At 37.7% G+C, this 18,995-nt stretch overlaps 1 protein-coding gene and 1 non-coding gene across 4 annotated transcripts in view; both read left to right on the top strand.

Annotated features, from left to right (window-relative positions):
* The window catches only part of LOC108968122 (centaurin-gamma-1A), a 262,919-nt gene that overhangs the window by 91,276 nt on the left and 152,648 nt on the right, over positions 1-18,995 (top strand). The gene's annotated exons all lie outside the window — the stretch shown is intronic.
* Positions 3,806-3,925, top strand: Trnal-caa. The gene is made up of 2 exons: positions 3,806-3,843; positions 3,881-3,925. It is a non-coding gene; the product is annotated as a tRNA-Leu (tRNA).

Here is an 18,995-nt window from a genome sequence, read left to right as displayed (position 1 = left end):
TGCTAGCTTCCAAGCAGAGATTGCAGCAATTAAATTCTTGTTCTGACAAGGAATATATACATACAGCCAGATAGATGTGAAATCACTAAAGTCTTTTAGGGTTTCATCAAAGAAAGTGAAATAGTGCATCTAACATTCTATTTCACGACAAACAAAGCAATAGCTTCCAGAACATGCTGATATCCCTGGAAACTATGATGCAAATGAACTAGCCAGAAGAGGGTCTACAGTATAATTAGGCTGCGGAAAWTTTTTTTTTATGTCCCATGTTGTTAATAGTATGACTGAGTCGGCCGCATATGTCCACTATTTAAATTTAAAAAGAATAATATAGGAACTCTAATAAAAGTACAAACGGTTCACTGTCTAATGAGACAATTGTGTGAGGGGACTTTAGAACCGGTTTTTACAACCGGTCTAGATGTGTCGTTAAACAGCTAATTCACCGACCTATCGACTTATTTATACACAGCTAAGTAGTAAAAATAAGTTTTGCTTTATCGAAACAAAACTCTATGAGTGCCTCAAGCACTTACGCTTTTAAGCACTTTTACTTTTTTTGTCAGAGCAAACCGTTTCTCGAATCCATGTTTSTACTTCATATTTTACTTCTATCAAATAATTATTAATCTTTTACTTCATTGCGCAAATATCCTGCGGGTTTTTCTACATTTGCGCCTATCCTCAGGCCGGGCAATTACTATCTGATCTCCTAATCTTTCATTTCGTCTACAAAACGTCCACTTGACTAATTGTCATTTTCTTAATTACTAAGTAAACTTTGCCACTGCAGAAGCAAACAGCCACTAGCAGCCAGCCAACACGGCCACCTCCCGGACAATGCATAATTTCTATGTTTGTTTGTTGGCTCAGCCAATAGCCATTAGTCCACTACCGCCCATAATTCGAAGCTCATTTGGCGATGCAACGGTGAGAGTTGGTGGCACCAGATAACGGTACGAAGCATGTACGTACTACGGCCAAGTGCTGCGGTAATGAACTGTTTTCATTGTAATAAAACGTTTTGTGCTGTGTCTTATCAGCCTTGCATCAGACACAGTGCGGCAGTTCGATTATCAGCCAGCGCCGGGTTCCCGAGCTCCCGAGTTCAACTAATTGCTACAGTAATACAATATAGCCAAGGCTCTTTGAGGCGGAAAAGCATCTGAATATTATATGTAAGTTGTTGCAATGTGCTTGAGCATACACGAAGTTACAGACGATTATGAAATAGGTGGAGTATGTATTCTTATCGCTTCACAAACATTTGAGCAATCTAATATGGATATTTGGTATGTTTTTGTTGCTGGTATTAACCAAGTTATTAGCTTATTTTCCATTTGAACGGCGCAGGCATGACAGACTGAAACTGCTTCAGCTCGACTTCTCTGAGTTCACCTTAAAGTATCAAAAGCCTCATCCAAGCCGTATAGAACAATGCTGCTGACAAGTATTGCAGACGACTGCTTTGCTTTCAGCCACACATGGTTTATTGTTATTAATTTTGCCGCCAACGCAATTTTATTGCCTATTCAGTGTGTTTTAGCAAATAATGTTGCCGTTGATGAAAGAGAAATGGTTTCGAAATTTCGTCCATTGTTTTCATGATTTAGTAGGTTCTGCAGTACTTGTTGCGTGTTCTCCTTTTTTTATATAGTTAATAAGAAAAAATTAATGATTTTCCGTAACTGAGGTTGTTCCTAAAAAGTGAGACCCACCAAAGCGATGACTACCTATGTGAGCTCCCTAGTCGGGGAAAGAACCTTCTCGAATACTAGACCTTTTGCGATTTCCATAAATATGAAGAGTTTGAAGTCCAGATAATTTGACGAAAACCTCAGTCGAAAGTCATCGTATTTTGGTGGAAATTAATGGCGAACATGTTTCAGCTGAGCGAACGTGTACGATTTAAAAGTGGGGTTTTGGCGCAGAACGTCTTGTTGGGCGGCCAAAAAAATTTGAAATTTAGGAATCGAAAGAATAGCTTGAAGAAGATTGTTGCCAAGCTGAGGAGAGCCCAAACAATCTTTGGGAAAGAAATTACTTGAAGAAGTTTGTTACCAAACATGAGGCTCTCCTCAAAAAGTATTTGAGGCCCATTCAAGCAGCCTTGTCAATACGTTTAAAAACAGCCGGATAGATCCCAAAGCAAGGAATGAATCGAAGATAAGAAACTTTGAAAGACGATTTTGAATGTCAGACGACAAAAAAGTAATCTTTGCATCGGATTGTGACGGCTGATGGAAAATGGATCCATAGCGACAACCCTGAACGCAAAAAGCCATGCAGGTTTCACCCTGGCCAACCAGCCTTTCGAATGTCAAAATCGAACATTCAGGATACCAAAGTAACGTTCTGCATCTTCTTTCTATCAGAACAGCAGCTGTGAAGTTTTCTTTATCCGCCTTATAACCTAGACCTCGCTGCTCAGACTACTATTTTATCCGGTTGAAGAAGAACGCCTAGTAAGTACTATAGCTACAAATAGGTAATACTTCTGTCTTCATAAATAAACACTTAAATTTTGATTTAAAAAAAGATCTGCACGAATAAAGTTATAGACCAACCAACGGGGTGACTTCTGTAGCTGCTCTAAGGCATTTGGTGGTACATACATATCTCCATACTTACCAGGGGTTAAATTTACTTACCGACCATATAGACGCATTTAGTATGACTTTTTTTTTATCTAAGTCTCCATCAGAAATTCAACTTTGTTTCGCACTGCGACGCGCTCATTTTGCTGTTATTTACGCAACGTTGTGTAATTAATTTGAGCTTGTCGACAACTCGTATAAACATCAGAGATAAAATTGTAGGCATTCGGCGGGGCGCGTCTTCATTCGATGTTGCAACGACTATGCACCAGCTCACTTGCAATGAACCACTTCGTGGCATTACGCTCGTTTTAAATTGTTTTACGGCCGTACAAGGCGCTTGCCCTCATTTCACTCATCATTTACCCCAGACAGCATTGTATCTCCGTGGCAGCTGCAGCTACAGCTTCTGCTGCTTCTTCTTGCCGTCTTTTATTGTGTGCAATTTTCTTAATTGCAAGTGGGTTTCGTTAGATATTCATTTCATTACAAGAAAGTCAATGCTTTGGAACAATACACATACAAACAGATGCATATGCTTGGCTTGGATGCTGCCAGCTGTGATTAGATAAGCGGTTCAAAAGCTTTGCGATAATTGATTAGTGTAATTGCTGGAAATTGTGATAAAATACAACTTGTATTGCTTCGAAGACTTTCAAGTGTAAGTAGAGGCAATAAATTTGTATATCGTAAATTTAGGCAGTAAAGCTAAGCACGCACAAGTGTACACAAATAATTTGCCTTAATCCAAAGTTGTTGAAATGCGCCTGAAGGCAAAGATAATTTATTTGTAAAATAATGAATATGAAAGCCCATAATGTGAATTTATAGTAAGATGGCTGGCATAAACAAATAAATTTATTAATTTACGATTAGTATGCTCATATTTTAGTTTCTACATTAGTTGTCGCTCACAATGATCCACTCAGATTATACAATTTACTTACGGCTACCTATTTTAGTAATAACATGGGGCTTGTTGTAGCTCGTTTGCTAGAATATTTTGCTTCGATCATCACTTGTCGTTGTAATTCTCTTTCCACTCCATGCATATTCTCTATTTCTATTGCTCGTCTACATATAATCTCTCTCCGTCTCTCTTTCTCTTTACATTGATCGTTTGTTTCTAACTTCACTGTTCTGACTCTCAGTACATTAGAGGCGAGTGCTCAGCACTGGTTAGCACATTGATTGATTAAGTGAAATATGTCAGGATGGCCGAGCGGTCTAAGGCGCCAGACTCAAGTGAATAAGCTTACTCGCTAAGCGAGTTAAACGGAGCGTTCTGGTCCTCTCTGAGGGCGTGGGTTCGAATCCCACTTCTGACAATAACTTTTTTAATCTTATTCTTATTTTTTAAATAATAAAAATATATATTTTTATATAATTGTATAGGTAGAGGTTTTTGGTATAAATAACCGAATTGACTACGAAATACCTAACATACCTCTTTCATTAAATGGAATGCATTAATCATAACAGAAGATTAAACACAAATAATGGATAAAGGTATAAAAGTTATATGCAAATCTTAATAGAATTTGTTATATACTCCACAGGTAGTATATATTGGGTAGTCGAAAGATTCTTTTCGTATTTCACCTTTTTTTTTCAACTTCACCGAATTTAATTTTTTTGGTTAAATTAAACTTAAAGTTTCACTCTTCCAACACTTATGGTATGACACTTATACTATACGACTGCAACGACATCTATTGAGAAAGTACGAAAAGACTTTTTCGACTATCCAATATATCTCTGGTAATACACTTGTGAATCATCACACAAAAACTGCAGCTTGCACGCCTACTTTAAATTAAATAAAAACACAATCAAATTTGCCCAACTCGCCCTTCGGCTGTGGTCCATCAAGCCAATAAATCCGTTGTAACAACATAACATATGCTCATACCCCTTTTTAAAGCGGCTGTCGCAATAAAACATTATTAAAAAGCCATCAGCGATGACAAATTTTTTCAGCTGTAAGCGCGCAACGTTCGATTTGCGGCAAGGGCTGGCGGCAAATTCATGTGAAATGAAATTGCTCGCATACCTTTTTGCATGCCGCCTTGCCAATGGCGCGGAAAATCAGTAGCGCTGAATTATTCGACCGTCAACCAAAAGAATATTTATTGAATTTAATAAAACATCAGCAAACGACGAATAAATATACACTGTGGCCACAGTCTGCAATTTTTAATACACACAATGCGCTGACTTTTTTGTAAAAGCTGTAAATCCAGCGATTTTTCTTTTTAATTTTCGTTTTTATGAGAAAGAGCGATGTGAAATTATTTATGAGTAAATTTTATTGCCTTACATACTTAAAGCTAACGGATAATAATTTAATATTAATATAAGCAAGATTGAATAAAAAGTGATGATTTGCGGAAAGCATTAATTGTTTGTTTTCATTTGAAGAAAAGTGCTGCAGAGTCCCTTCAAATGCTATTCGAGGAATATGGTGATCATGCTCTATGAGAAGAAGCAGAAGCATGCAAAAATTGGTTTCAACAGTTCAGAGATAATATGACTTTGATGTGATAAATGATGAACGTGGAAGACCACCAAAAGAATCGTGAATTAATCCGGACAATTATCAACATCCATCATCAAAAATGCATTTGCCCGTGAAAGGAAAGCAAGCCATTCAAAAGGCTTGCATCGGTATACTGTCGGTCATACCGGCCAACGAGCTTTTGGATCGTGCAAAAAGCTGTATTTGCCGGAAAAAACATTTGTTCTGTTTTGTTTTTTGTCCTGTTTGCTTTGGAACGCACCTTGTACGTTTTGTCGGAACCCGCGCTATCGAACCACCACTAGATACTGTACATAGTTTACATTCGAACTCAACGATCGGAATAAAGTTTTTGTTCGGAAAACTTTTTTATTTGACAAGATATTTTCGCTTTTTTGACTTGCAAGTGTCTATAACTCCTAAAAGTGGTTTAAGAGTTATACAAATAAAGCCAAAAATATACCTCACAAATATCAATAAAATGTACTTTCATTGAAGATAAGTGGTTAACCTTTAATTTGATGAATATTTTAGTGAATATTTGTTTTCTTTTTGCTTTTGTCTCCATTACTTAGCGTTAATCCATAATAGTGACGTCGTTTTCATGTTCACCACTACAATTTTAGTGCTTAGGACTAAGACATCATTTTGTTGTTATGCCAATAAGCAATTGTCTTTAAAAAACATCTCTCGCCTAAGTAAAAATTCAACAAAAGTCTTTGTTATTTCAGACACACGAGCATTATACTACAATTTGTTTTGAAAGAGCACACAAAGCTGCCAACAGACGTTTTTTGTCAACCTAAGAATATTTGCATACCAATAGCTACAAACTGAGAATTTGTATGCACTTAAAGTTTGACTATGCCGAAATTGCTCGAAACAAATATTGACGATTTAAGCTGGTAAATTTGTTAATATGGCTGGAGTGCCATGAATTTTGTTAATATTTGAAGTGCTAAGGAAGTAGACAAATAAGAAGTGCTAAGTGGCAGGCTTAACAGTGTGAAATTTTTATTGCTTTATTTTAAGTTTTTTTGTTATTTATGAAGTCATAATGCTTTTCATTCAGAAGATTAAACTGGCTAAACCCGCTTTTAGGAGCAGCAGTTGTTTTTATATTTTTTTTACTTTTATTTTACATTTTTAAAAATAATTTTTCTGTGAAAAACTTTTAATAATTTATAATGTACAGCAAGTAAAATGCGTAAAAGCCTAAACGCAGAAAAATTTGTCAGCTCGTGTTGATGAATTAACGCTATGACGGCGTTGTTTTTTAGTCCGGAGGAACAAGCTACCAAAACCGGCTTGCAATTGGCGTGTGTCCAAATTCGGTGCTGATCAGTGAATGGCGATTTCGAGCACAAAATACTGTCTGAGTGCAGTCAGGTCTGTTTGTGTGAATACATATGCCGTGTTGTGTGGGCGAACGGAGGTAGCGGCATGCGCTGTGTGTCTACATGACAGCCAATATGGCGACACGCGGTCGCTTGTCAATGAACTTGAATTGCTGCTTGCACGACTTTTGCTTCAAAAAACAAGCAAACTGAGCGGTCGAACTGGGCATGAGCTGTGAAATAGCATTGTTTACAAAGAAATCAACATGGTTATAGTATTTCTAACTTATTTTCTTTTTCAATAAACGACTTGTTTTCAGAATGATGGAAAATAAACAAAAATAGAAATATTTAAATAAAAGTTAACCTAACTTATACTTTTTCTGCCGTATTTCAATTTCAGTAGAAACGTATTCTTCTATTTTGTTTTTATTTTTTGACATTATTCTCATTCGCTGCGCTTGTTAACACCTTAATCAGTCGCCTTTATGTCAAAGTCAGTCACAAAACTCCATATAACACTATGCAGCGCCATAAGTGAGCGCAAAAAATGTCAGTTAAACCGGTTTCGAAGCAATTTGCGGTAGCGCGCTAACTGAAACGCTGTAGTTGCTCTGAAAAAAGTCTTTATAAGCATTAAATAATGAAACAAAATGAATCACTGGCGTTTGCCATTGATGTAGCTGATTTAAGTTCAATTACCTGTTGCACCGCAAGCAGCGACAAGTAATTTGCATACGAAATTACGCCCGACAGAAGTGGGCCAAACGCGAAACTGTTTCTCAGCAGCTGCAAGTTCGTTAACATATCACCTTTGTGGGGATTAAGAAAAGCTTGGCTTGTGTGAATTTTAATGATTCTAATTGAAATTAATATATATGTATCTTATATTGCCTTCAAATATTAAATTGCCATCGATTTTATGAAGGAGGTTATATAAACATTTACTTGAAATATGAGGATTATTATATAAGTTGAATAGAAAATTTTCACAAAACAAAAGATGTGGACCAAATTTTGAGATTCTTTCGAGAACTTCTGCAGTGACTTTAAAATCATACGTGTGCAGCAACGTCAGACGGCAGCATGTTCGTCCTCAGCCACGTTTTCATGCGGTGAAGTGTCGAAAAAAAGCGTTCAACCATTATATTGTTATGATAGGTATTTTGGGCGTGAAGTTCTAAAACGCTTTTTGTTCCTATTAATTTCTTAAAGCTAGTCAATGGCTCCTTCACGACGAAACGTAAACCATGGGCAACGTCCCCCATTTCCCTCCTCTGATTGCGACACTGGTTATAAACATTGAGGGGATATTCTAGTATAAAACAATGATTTTCAGAATATTTCTAAAGTGTAAAAAAAACAATTTATATTTTTAGTATTAATTTTTTATTAATTAATTTCTAATTTAGCAACTAGAATTGGCATGTGACCCACGATTTCAACCCTCCTAGCAATCTGAAACAAAAAATAATAATTTGGAAAGCTTTGTGCTTTGTGTGGTTCTACGTAAAAGTTAGAATATTTTTTTCACCAAAATAGCACTAACTGAAAGACTGGAATACATCAACCTGATCTAGAGGATGCATAGAATGCACTGGTAAAGTAATTTTCCGAAATTGAATTTATTTGGAAAGTCACAGGAGTAATAAAGTAAAGTCTTTAAAGCACGTGACTTGAGCTTTCAAACGTGTTTTTCTCAAAACATCACTTTTAAACTGGTGTCCATGATTTCTAAAAAAAAAACGGTTGCATCGATTGCTTAAAGTTTTAATGGTAGATCTATCTAATATGTGTGACGAGGATTTTTGAAAAATACGAAACGGTTTTGAATATGAGAAAGTAGTCGGAAAAAACCATGAAATTAATGAAAAAATGTATTTTAAAGATTTGCAAAAGTTCCTAGTTCCAGTGATAACCAACTACCACTACGTCGGTTCAAGGACATATTTTTAAATAAATTTAAAAAAAATTCTAAATTCAGTTTAAAAACTAATTAATGAATTGAAAAAAATTTTAACAAATATCGTTCGTAGTTGTATGCAAAGCATCCTCAAAAGCAGCAACGAAATTGGAGCGCCAAAGTAGATGACATTCTTAAAAGTATTTCAATATTGTGCTATATTGTTACAATGTCTTCTTCTAAAATATTAACACCTTTAAAGTAATTGCACATCATTCTACGAATTGCCTTCAATAAGAATTATCCCTTTAACAACCATTCCGTTTACGAGCATTTTATTAACTTTGCAACACCTCAACAATAGCACGCACACACGCTCCACTCGTGGCGCTAGCAGCAAATGAATTCATGCGCAATGTTTCACCTTTATTATAGTAAGTTCAAAGCTTTTATTGTCCTTAATTGCCCATCATATTTCTGTCTAACTTCCTGCCGGTGCGTGGGTGTGGTTGTGCCGTATTGTCCATCTATCAGACGCTGTCCTTTGCTTTAACGAGCTTTCATTGCCAGTTGCCAACTAAAACCACACTCATCAGAGCATTTATATTGCCATGAAAGGCCGCACAAGCACACAATGCCACAATGGCTATATKTTTGCAATGCCGCCCCCTACCGCAGACCACCCCCTGCGCGTTAACCCAGCGTTGCTTTAGTGCCATTCAAACAAACGAGCCTTATTATTATCCGTGTCCTTTACACCGTTACGTCAGRCACAATRCKTGCAACAAAAGTGTGCTGCTAGCAACAGTGGTTGCGTGCGCCATTGCAGTGTGTGCGTGTGTGCAGTAGGTGGCGTGAGTATTTAGGTTGGATATCTGTTTTTGCAATGTCGACGTTGACAACAGTAAGCTTTCCTGTTTCCGGTGTGTCAATTCAACTCATTTAAACGCGGCATTTGCTATTCCTTTGCGCTTCTGCTCATCCTATCCATTACCCTATGTTTGCTACTCTCATTTTTCCAGCTGGCAGACTCCTTGCACGTGATAATAACAATGTRCTCCATTACWACCTACATACATACATATATTCGGTATCTTCGAGCTGTCCWCCATTGAGAAGTCTAAATGTCAAGAAGGCGGTGTGGATTTCGCCTTAWGACGACGAGTGCAGCGTGAAAGCACCATTGTGCTGCTGTTGAGGCTTACGAAGTCCTGTCAGTCAGTTTATCATTGGTGTGTGTCAGTTTGTTGTGGATATCATAATCATTCTCTACATTTTATGCTATTCAGCTAAAGTCTTGGCCGCTTATGTCACGCTAAAACGTTTGCGGTCTCTAGTTTGGTTGAAGAAAGCTCACGACGTATGGCAGTCAGTTAGGTCCTTTTCACATCCGTTACTTCGAGAGCTTGCACAAAGCAGCGGGTCCATTGTGCCGTTGTTTGTTGCGTCACCTTTTTGTATAAATTAAAATATGTACTAATTTTATACTGGTAAATGTGTGCAGTTTTATACTTTTGCTAATATTACTACAGCTTTTGCTGTCTCACATGATCTCTGTGTATGACAAAGCTCTAAGCGCCCAATAAAAGTTTTTAATGCTTTGACTTTTCCGTTTTAGTTGTTTAAAGCATTCGATTGAGTTCACCTTTTGTTGCAAGACTATATTGTGGTTTTTTGATAAATGTTGTTGGTGTTGGTTACTTGTTGACTTTTGAATTCATGTTCATAATTTTGAGTAATTTCACGTCTTAACTTGATGATGAAAGAGTAAAGTGTAAAAAGTTTCGGATGAGCGGAAAAACTTCTCGCCCCAATATTATCTTGTACAGCAAGGTTATGTACAGATCGCTGTTCCTCCGAATTTTTCAGGATGAAAAATTTTACGCAGTCAAAGTCTTTCTCTCTTTGAACTCTAGAAATTTTATTATGAATGAATAAATCCACCTGCAAGTCAGGAAAAACGTTTTTTATTTTKAAAAACTTTGGATTCCATTGATCCCGCAGTCGATCTCCAAGATAACGTCAGAAAAAAATTTATTCGATGATAAAGATTTTTCTGCTTAAATTCCTCTCGTCCACAAAGGAAAACAAGTAATTTTATCAGTGTGGATTTAGATCTGGAACATCAACAACCGTTAAGATATTCTCATGCTCCAAGTCTTGGAAGAGACCCATGAATGGACCACCTCCTTCGAAAAGGAACTGCCTTTATGCCGCGATGTCTGAATTGTGTATCCCCGCGAAACTATAAAATGTATAACGTTAAGCAATACTAAAAGTTCCGCCAGGATCGGGAAGAACCTCCCCAAGCCGCTCGATATCAAACGAGGTTTCAGACAAGGTGACTTCTTATCGTGCGACTTCTTCAATCTGCTTCTGGAGAAAATAATTCAAGGTGCAGAACTTAATCGAATACGGTACAATCCTCTAAAAGAGTGTGCAGCTGCTGGCGTATGCCGATGATACTGATATCATTTGCCTCAACCCCCGCGCCGATAGTTCTACTTTCTCCAGACTGGATAAGGAAGCAAAGCAAATGGGCCTGGCAATGAACCAGGGCAAGATGAAATATCTCATGACAAATAAACAGTCGTCACACTCGGGGCAAGGCTCCCAGGGCACTATTGACAGTTTGACAGTCATAAACTTCGAATTTGTAGATAATTTTGTCTATATTGGAACCAGCATTAACAGCAACAGCAATGCCAGCCTCGAAATCCAACGAAGAATATCTCTTGCAAACAGGTGCTACTTCGGACTTAGTAGGCAATTGAGAAGTAAGTCCTTTCTCGACGAACAAAAACCAAACTCTATAAGTCACTCATTATTACCGTCCTGCTATAGTTTGCAGAGGCATGGGCGATGATGAGTCAATGTTAAGAGTTGTGAGAAAGATTTATGGTCCTTTGCGCGTTGGCCACTGCGAATATTGCATGCGATGGAATGGTAAGCTGTATGAGATACATTGACATAGTTCATTGGAAATACCAGGTGGAGAAGGACCTGGCTACACCCAAACAGCGAAAAGGAATAACGACTAGCGCGCCGTTGTTAACTCGTCTATAATCGCGTAAGCGCTATCTGTGCCAGTAAGGAGGAACAAGTATGACGTCATCTATATTTGTGGTCTAAAAATGCTCGATTGAGTGGGATAATCCATTTAGAGAATATTCACGCTTAAGACTCAACTACGGTCTTTAGTCTGCTATATGCACACGTTTCTCGCACAAAATTTTCCGCATAATATGCACGAATACTCACATTTCTATGAGTATTTCTAAGGAATCTTGTGGAAGCCGCCACATTTTCTAGAGACTTTGAAAATTTAATCATCTTACGAAGTTACAAAACTCACACACACATAGACATGTACGAACTATACATGCATGCTTAGTTAAAAACTTAGAAATCGCCACGCTTGAGGGTATAGCATTTCATTATCGTATGGCTTTAGTTGGCGCACAAAAGTATGCAGTGGCTAAGGGATTTAATTCTTCGGTGTCGAGTTTGCAACTGCAACTTGTTGGCTAAACATGCAGCCACATACATATTTACACATACATATGTACATACATATTCATATATATTCCAGTAATGTACCTCCATATTTGAGCTGTGCTTACATCTAAAATATTTTCTTTTCTTTCTTCATGTGGTGGCAAGCAGCTAAGCTTTCGCTTGTACAGCCAGTCATTATCACTTTGAAATCACCATTCAAACACTTAAGAAGCTTTACTACATTTGTAAATGTGTATGTAGATATGTAAGTGTATATGTGTGTGCCTTAGAACCTTAACCTTCTATGGTGGCCGAAACGAATTTTCAAGTTCGCTCTAATATTTCTTTTCGCATGCAAGTAATATATATGAATGTGTGTGTATGTAAGTATGTCGTTATTTTTATGCGTTTTCCCATTATACTCAGAAGGGTTTTTTTAACTTTTGTCGTTACCTTTTAAGCAGTTTATTGCCACTTGACTTTTTATTTGCTCGTACTTTACTCCGCCCTGACACTCATATTTCAACTTGCATGGTTGCTTGTCTCTGACATAATAGTAAATAGAGAAGTTGTCACCCTCTACACACATGTAGTTGTTGTTGTTAACTTTGCAGTACCGCAAAGAGCTGGTTAAGCGTACAAGCTTTCGTATAAGGGCTTCCATGCCATGGATGCGGGATATGTATATGTGTACATATGTTTATATTCCTCCTCTCTGCGTTCATACTTAGTGCTTTAGTGTTATTTATATGATTTTTATTTTAATCCAATTATTGTGTTGACAGGTTTGCGACATCACAACTTCATATCATTTAAATAATATGCGATAAGTTGTTGTTTGAAGCCTTTGTCGAAACAGGCAATTATGGGAGATTTGAATGCTAATACAAGTAATGTTGTCACTTAAACATAATATGTAGTTATTGTTATTTTAGCATTGTTTTTCCGTTATCAACGGGAACTTCAAGTCTTTAATACTATCATGATATCAATATTATCATCTGATCAAACATTACCCAAGCTGTTCTCTAAAACTACATTTTCACTTACTTTAATACAAATCTTTATTATTGCCTTCAAAATAGGCTTCTGAGCGGATACCAGCATGCCGACTTTAATCCAATTTTCCATACACTACTTATAAGTCATCTCAGCCGAGGCTTGGAACCTTCAGTGCTTTCAGCGTATAACTTTTAATGGCTTCAATGGACTTATGGCGCGTTCCACGAAACGGATTTTTCAGTTTCGCAAGCAAGAAATAAAATTTTGCGAATATGATGTCAGAGTGATGACGATCGTGCTCGGCCAAAATTTCATGTCATCCTAGAATGTGGCGACGCATTGTCGTGTTGAAAAATCTATGAGTTTTCAGCCTACAAATCCGGTGGTATAAAACCAATTTGTTTCTCGCACATGACTTGGAATGTGCAAAACGGCGACCATCACATTAATATTTTAATGTTTTTTTCAATTTGGCTATTTTTTTGGAGCTCCATTCGCTAGATTGTTGGACAGTTTCCATGTTGCGTTCATGAACTACTCTGTTAAGCTTCTCTTTTGCGGGCACTATCCACGTCATCATTGACATGCTTCACACCCAAAACATTAACCAAAATGTGTTAGGTCGATCAGTAAGAGATGTTGAAATCCTCTGTTAACTCTCCGATACTAACAAAACAATTTTCAAACTCTGTTTGTCCAATGTTATCGTCATTTCCAGAGTGCGGTAGGCCACTCGTTTGAGGCAAGTTTTCTATGACTTCTAAACCTTCACTGAATAGTTCGTGGCAGTAAAATTCTTGTGTGCGGGATAAAGTAGGCTCCTCAAAACACTTCTGCAACACTTTTAAGAATTTCCTAGCCGGGATTCCAAAAAATAATTGCAAGCAAACTATTTGTTAAATTTTTTCTCATTCTTAAAATCGCCAGACAAACTTCTCTCGTCGTAAATAAACATCTGCCCGACATACACTACATAATTGACATATATGTCATTAAATGAACTTAAAAAAAAAGCAATTTAGGAAAAAAGTTTAAATCCGAGTCAAATGGCACAATTAATGTCAGTGTCATCTGTCAATGTCTGGCAAAGCCTTGGACTTTTTGTGAAATCAATATTAGTTGAAATCTAAGGTGACAGTATGTCTTTGACCTAAATTGTTAGTTAAATACTAATAACGCTATCAGATATATATTATATAGTTAGGAAAGTTAAGTTGGGAAAAGTTCAATTCTCTTAATTGCTCAATTAAGATGATGTTTGAAAATTCATCATCATGTACTGGTTATTTTTTTCACATCACTCTAACCATATGAACCACAACCAGCTTGATTTGATTGCTTATAGACCTTGTAAAAGTTTTTGAGCAACGATAACTAAAATACAGTTAAAGCCGATTTTGTTATTATTGCTCTGGAAATAAAAGTATAGCCTTTTCGCACAGAGGTTAATTGATCAATTATCTGGCGCTCATTTGGATCGATTTTTTGTATGGTAAAAATTCTATTTTACTACATTAATTCTTAATTGAATTGAAGTCGAGTTGAAACTGAAAGAATGCAACTTTGAGGGAGTTGTGCACACTGTAAATTTAGTTCGGTGCATTGATGAAATGGCAATTGAATTTTAATCGTGAAAAAAGGCACAAATTGGAGAACAGAAGCAATCATAACAGCTGATCGTTAATCAAGCGTATTGTTAATCGAGTGGCCGACTGTGGGAGAGGAAAAAATGGTTTCTCAATTATAATCTTAGTGTACTAAATTAATTTGACAGTGCGAAAAGGTTTTTAACCAATTATTTTTACTTATTACTATCATAGTTAGATATTATTCTAATTTATTTTTCTTCTTTTTTCAGGTATGTAATAATTGGTATTCTTTTAGTGCTACCGCTTTAGTGTAAAACCCTGATGGTAAGCGTTAATAATTTAATTTTCATAGTCACTCAATAAATGGTTAAAATTACTTCAACTTCTGGCAATTCTACGCTCTTAGAGACCACATACTTCTTTGGAACCAAAGGAATTCCACAATTTTTAAGTAGCCCATTAATAAAATCCACACATTCATTACGTCTGCGGTAATGTTTCATTTGTCATTTATGCGACGCATAAATTTTGGCTTAACGGATTTTTAAAAGGATCCCTTAGACATGCGCGCATACCTACATACATAACTTTATGCTCGCAGAGATATTTACTTCGGCACTCCGCCAGGGGTATTTATAGTGATAGAAGTACGCGCACGCAAAAAATGTGGCATCAGCAATTGTTATAAATAAATTTATGCTGCTGCGTGCAAAAACAGAAATTTATGACTCAAACGGGGAACGTGTTCGCCGCATAAGAATTTTCTAAAATTACTCTTTTATGCCGCGCATTAGACCAAATGAGTGTGTGCCACATAAGTTGAGCGGTTGTTTGTAATTGTTGTTGCTAAAGCTAAATGCGGTGGGAGTTAAATGCAAGAAGAGTGGTAGTCACGTGATGTGCCGTAGTCAAGTTTAAATTATTAAGCGATAAATGTGTGGGCAATTACGACTGAGTAATGGCAAAAATATTTAATTGCGAGTAAATCAAGATTTAAATGTGTTTATTTAAGTATGAATTTTTCGTTTGAGGCTTTCTGAAGGGAAGGTGACTAATTTTACTCCCATATGCGAGTAGAGAAAGTTTTTTTTGCAAACGTTTATAGAAGCGAAACGACTTTCGGTGGTTAAGTTGGATCAGGTTAGGTAAATAGGCTGATTCCTCGTGAGGCCAGGAAAATCATTTCTTGGACGGCTAGAGACGTTTGTCCATTGACCGTCGCATATCACATGCAGTGGAAATTGAAGAATAATTTAAGAGTGGCATTGTCTACGGCGAATCTTTCTCAATGGCTGATAATAGTAATAATTAGTAATAACTGTAGTTCCCTAGGAGGATATTTGACCTCAAAATAATATATAACCTACAAAAACATGTAACAAATTGAAGCTCTTTTGCCGGTATGAGATCTAAAATGCTTCAACCTTAGTCTGGCCAAAGCTGGACAGTGAAGGAGAAAGTGTCTAGATGTTTCCACCTCGTCTTCTTCATTGCAACTTTCACAAGTTGCGTCCTTCAAAAACCTGAGCATTACCGCGTTAGTGTCATTAGGACAGTGAGCAGTTAGGACGCCTCTCCTTGCGGCACTGTAAGGTTAGCTAAGAGCAAGCAGTTCAATGACCTACGTTCCACACTGAACCAGAAGTCTTTCGCTACTTCATAAGTTCTGGTTGCTCACCAACGCTTGTGAGCTCAAGTTGCCCTTAAATTCAGCAACCAAACGCTCGAAAACAGGCGACACACTGCCCGTTCCCATCCTTATGGATTTTTTTTTTTGTAGGTTAGGTTAAAATTGATGACTGATCAAAAATCGCACGTCCATTGCGATTCCGCTGTGGCCTGGCAGCAATACCAGTCTTATCACAAATACACTCTACGAAGGTTAGGTTTGTTAATAAGTTCAAGTATCGCCGCTCTGCTTAGTTGTGAGTCAAAAGACATATTCGATTTTGAAATAAAAATTTCGAATAAAAAATTATTGAGAATTTTCGCTGAAAAGGCGAATTGCTACAACAAAAAATAATATTTCATTTTATCATTTTGCTCCCACTTAGAAGAGTATTCAATTAAAAAATAAGCCATTGAATCATTTAAGCCACATTTTGGCGGTGAATTAAATTAGCCCCAAGTTATAACCAGTTAAATTTGCAATTATACTTTTCAACAACACAAAAGCGTTTTTTTTTTATTTTTTAACATTTCTTAATGAGACTTTGTTTCCAACTCCTATCCCAATACGATCACATTTCCATAAGCGGCAATTCAAATTGCATTTTCATCCCCTGAGCTTTGGGCGGACGGACGCATCACTTAATTGCCTGCTCATGCAAGGAATCCAGAATAAAGTGGTGGCGCCCAAAAGATTTCTGCGCGCTCAGCAACCATGCATAATCCCGGTCATATTTCTTTCCGGTATCTGCTCGGCCGTCTTTGCGCTTTCCTTCTTCATGACGGAGTGTGCTGTGTTTTCCGGCCGCCATTAACGGAATGGAAGTCTTACACAACTGCCTTTAAGCCTCCCCGACTCCTTATAAACTTTGGATTATTTTCATTTTGTGTCTCGCATGGCGTTTGCTCTTACCCCAACACAACAACAACAGCAACAATGTGCGAGAAATATTTTCAATTTCCTGTCTGTTCCACATTTTCGCTTTTGCTGTCGTTGTTGTTTTCATGCGATGCCGCGCCGCTTCCGTTTTCGCTAATCAACAATTCAATTGAATTGTGCTGCATAAATTCAGGCGCGTTCGCTTGGTCAACCGTATCGAGTGCGCACACTTTACGCCTATTTGTCATCTCCTGACCATGGCCGCTGGTGGCGTTGCCAGCATTGAAACAAAGAGTAAATGAAGCGCATGGAATGGCATAAAAGAATCATCACTCGAGAAAATCAATAAGACTCGTTTTATTTTTATTCTCCCCTAGGTATTTGTCTAACTATGCCGGCGTTGCCTTCATGCTGCTTGTTGTCCTTGGAGTGCTTGATTACTAATAGCTACGCATTTCTATTTTTACGCGCCACCAAATCAGCGGTGAGGGGATGAAAATACTGCAGCAAACAGGCTCTTCACTAATACATATGTACATACATATGTACAGACACTCTACTACGTATATATCGGTATTTAAGCTGACACTGCTTACCTCTCAGCCACTTTGCCTCACCGCCAGTCGCTGGCATCATCCGTCCTTCGCCGTCCATCAATTGACTGTAGCATTTGTGCAGCAATCGCAATGGTGAATCTCTGGCGCACGAGGTAAGCTCGAGTCCATGATTTGCTGTATCAACTTGTAAGTGCTACCGGAACGCAATTAAATTGCAAAGTTGGCAAATTGGGCTATCCTGGACGCACTTCATGGCCCCATTACGTCCATGCTATCTATCCGGCATTGCCGCTGCTACTTTACAACCACCTCGCTCACATACCTAGTTACATAATATATTATATGTGTGTGTGACTACATTTATGCCTGCTCGTACCTGTCGTTGACAGTTGGTTTTTGGTATTCCCAGCTATTTATGTTATTTCCGCATTGTTGTTGCCATTTTATTTGCATGCCATAAAACGGTTCGGCTTTCTGTTTAAGTACGGCACTTAATGGCCTTTGATGGGCGTGGTTTTGTGAGTTGTAAATAAAATTTATGGCTAGAATATGTTGAATAGGTCGGATGATTGGTTGACTGCAGACTACAAAGTTTAAAGCTGATCCTGGCGATATTAACGGAGCGCATTTAAAACGTTCGAACATCGGCGAAAGCTGAAATTTAAACTTTAACTCTACTGTATTTTGTATCTCTGTACTTTAAGGTTTTACTCTAGAACCTATCAGCTTAGGAGGTATGTCTTCATTGTAAAAATTCTATTATAAATGTCTTAAGAACCTGTAAAGTGCCGCGAAACCTTTTTTATATCTCTCGAATTTTCAATATACGATTCGTACCGTTGCCGATCTCCTGGCGTTTTTCGCTGAAGGCCTCAACACTTTACGATAGCACCTTCGGAAAGAGGAAAGGGCCAGTAGAAGACGCCACTGGCAACAACTACCTAGGCTTCGACAGGCGAGACTGTTTCTGGGATTCAATACGGATAATAACCGCTTTTCCTATAAACTCATGCATTGCCCCGAAATCGTCAGTATAAGGATCGCAGCGCATTATTCAAATTTCAATCTATCGTTCTATATATGAATCCTTTCAGGCTTTAGGGTGTATAGAGGAAGTTAGCTGTTCTAGAATTGAGGAGGTCATTAGGTTCTTCTAAGATTTCTTCTAAAAACCCCCTTCCCAGTCATTGGATTAAATGGAGCTAAAAGCTTACTTCTTCTTCTTCTTTACTGACGTAGATACTGCTTACGAGGTTATAGTCGTTTCTTTTTTCCGCAAGCTGCCGTCAATTTCAGATTCCAAGCGAAGCCAGTTCGTTCTCCACCGGTTATTTCCAACGAAGTGGACACCTTCCTCTTCCTCTGCTTCCCCAGGCGGGTACTGCGTTGAATACTTTCAGAGCTGGAGAGAGCGTATCCGCTGTCTTTTAACTATGTCAATATCGT

This window comes from Bactrocera latifrons, unplaced genomic scaffold (assembly GCF_001853355.1).
Source record: "Bactrocera latifrons isolate USDA-ARS-PBARC rearing strain unplaced genomic scaffold, ASM185335v1 scaffold_203, whole genome shotgun sequence".
Taxonomy (NCBI): domain Eukaryota; kingdom Metazoa; phylum Arthropoda; class Insecta; order Diptera; family Tephritidae; genus Bactrocera; species Bactrocera latifrons.
The sequence above is the reverse complement of the archived record's forward strand: the minus strand, read 5'-3'. Positions and strand labels throughout refer to the sequence as shown.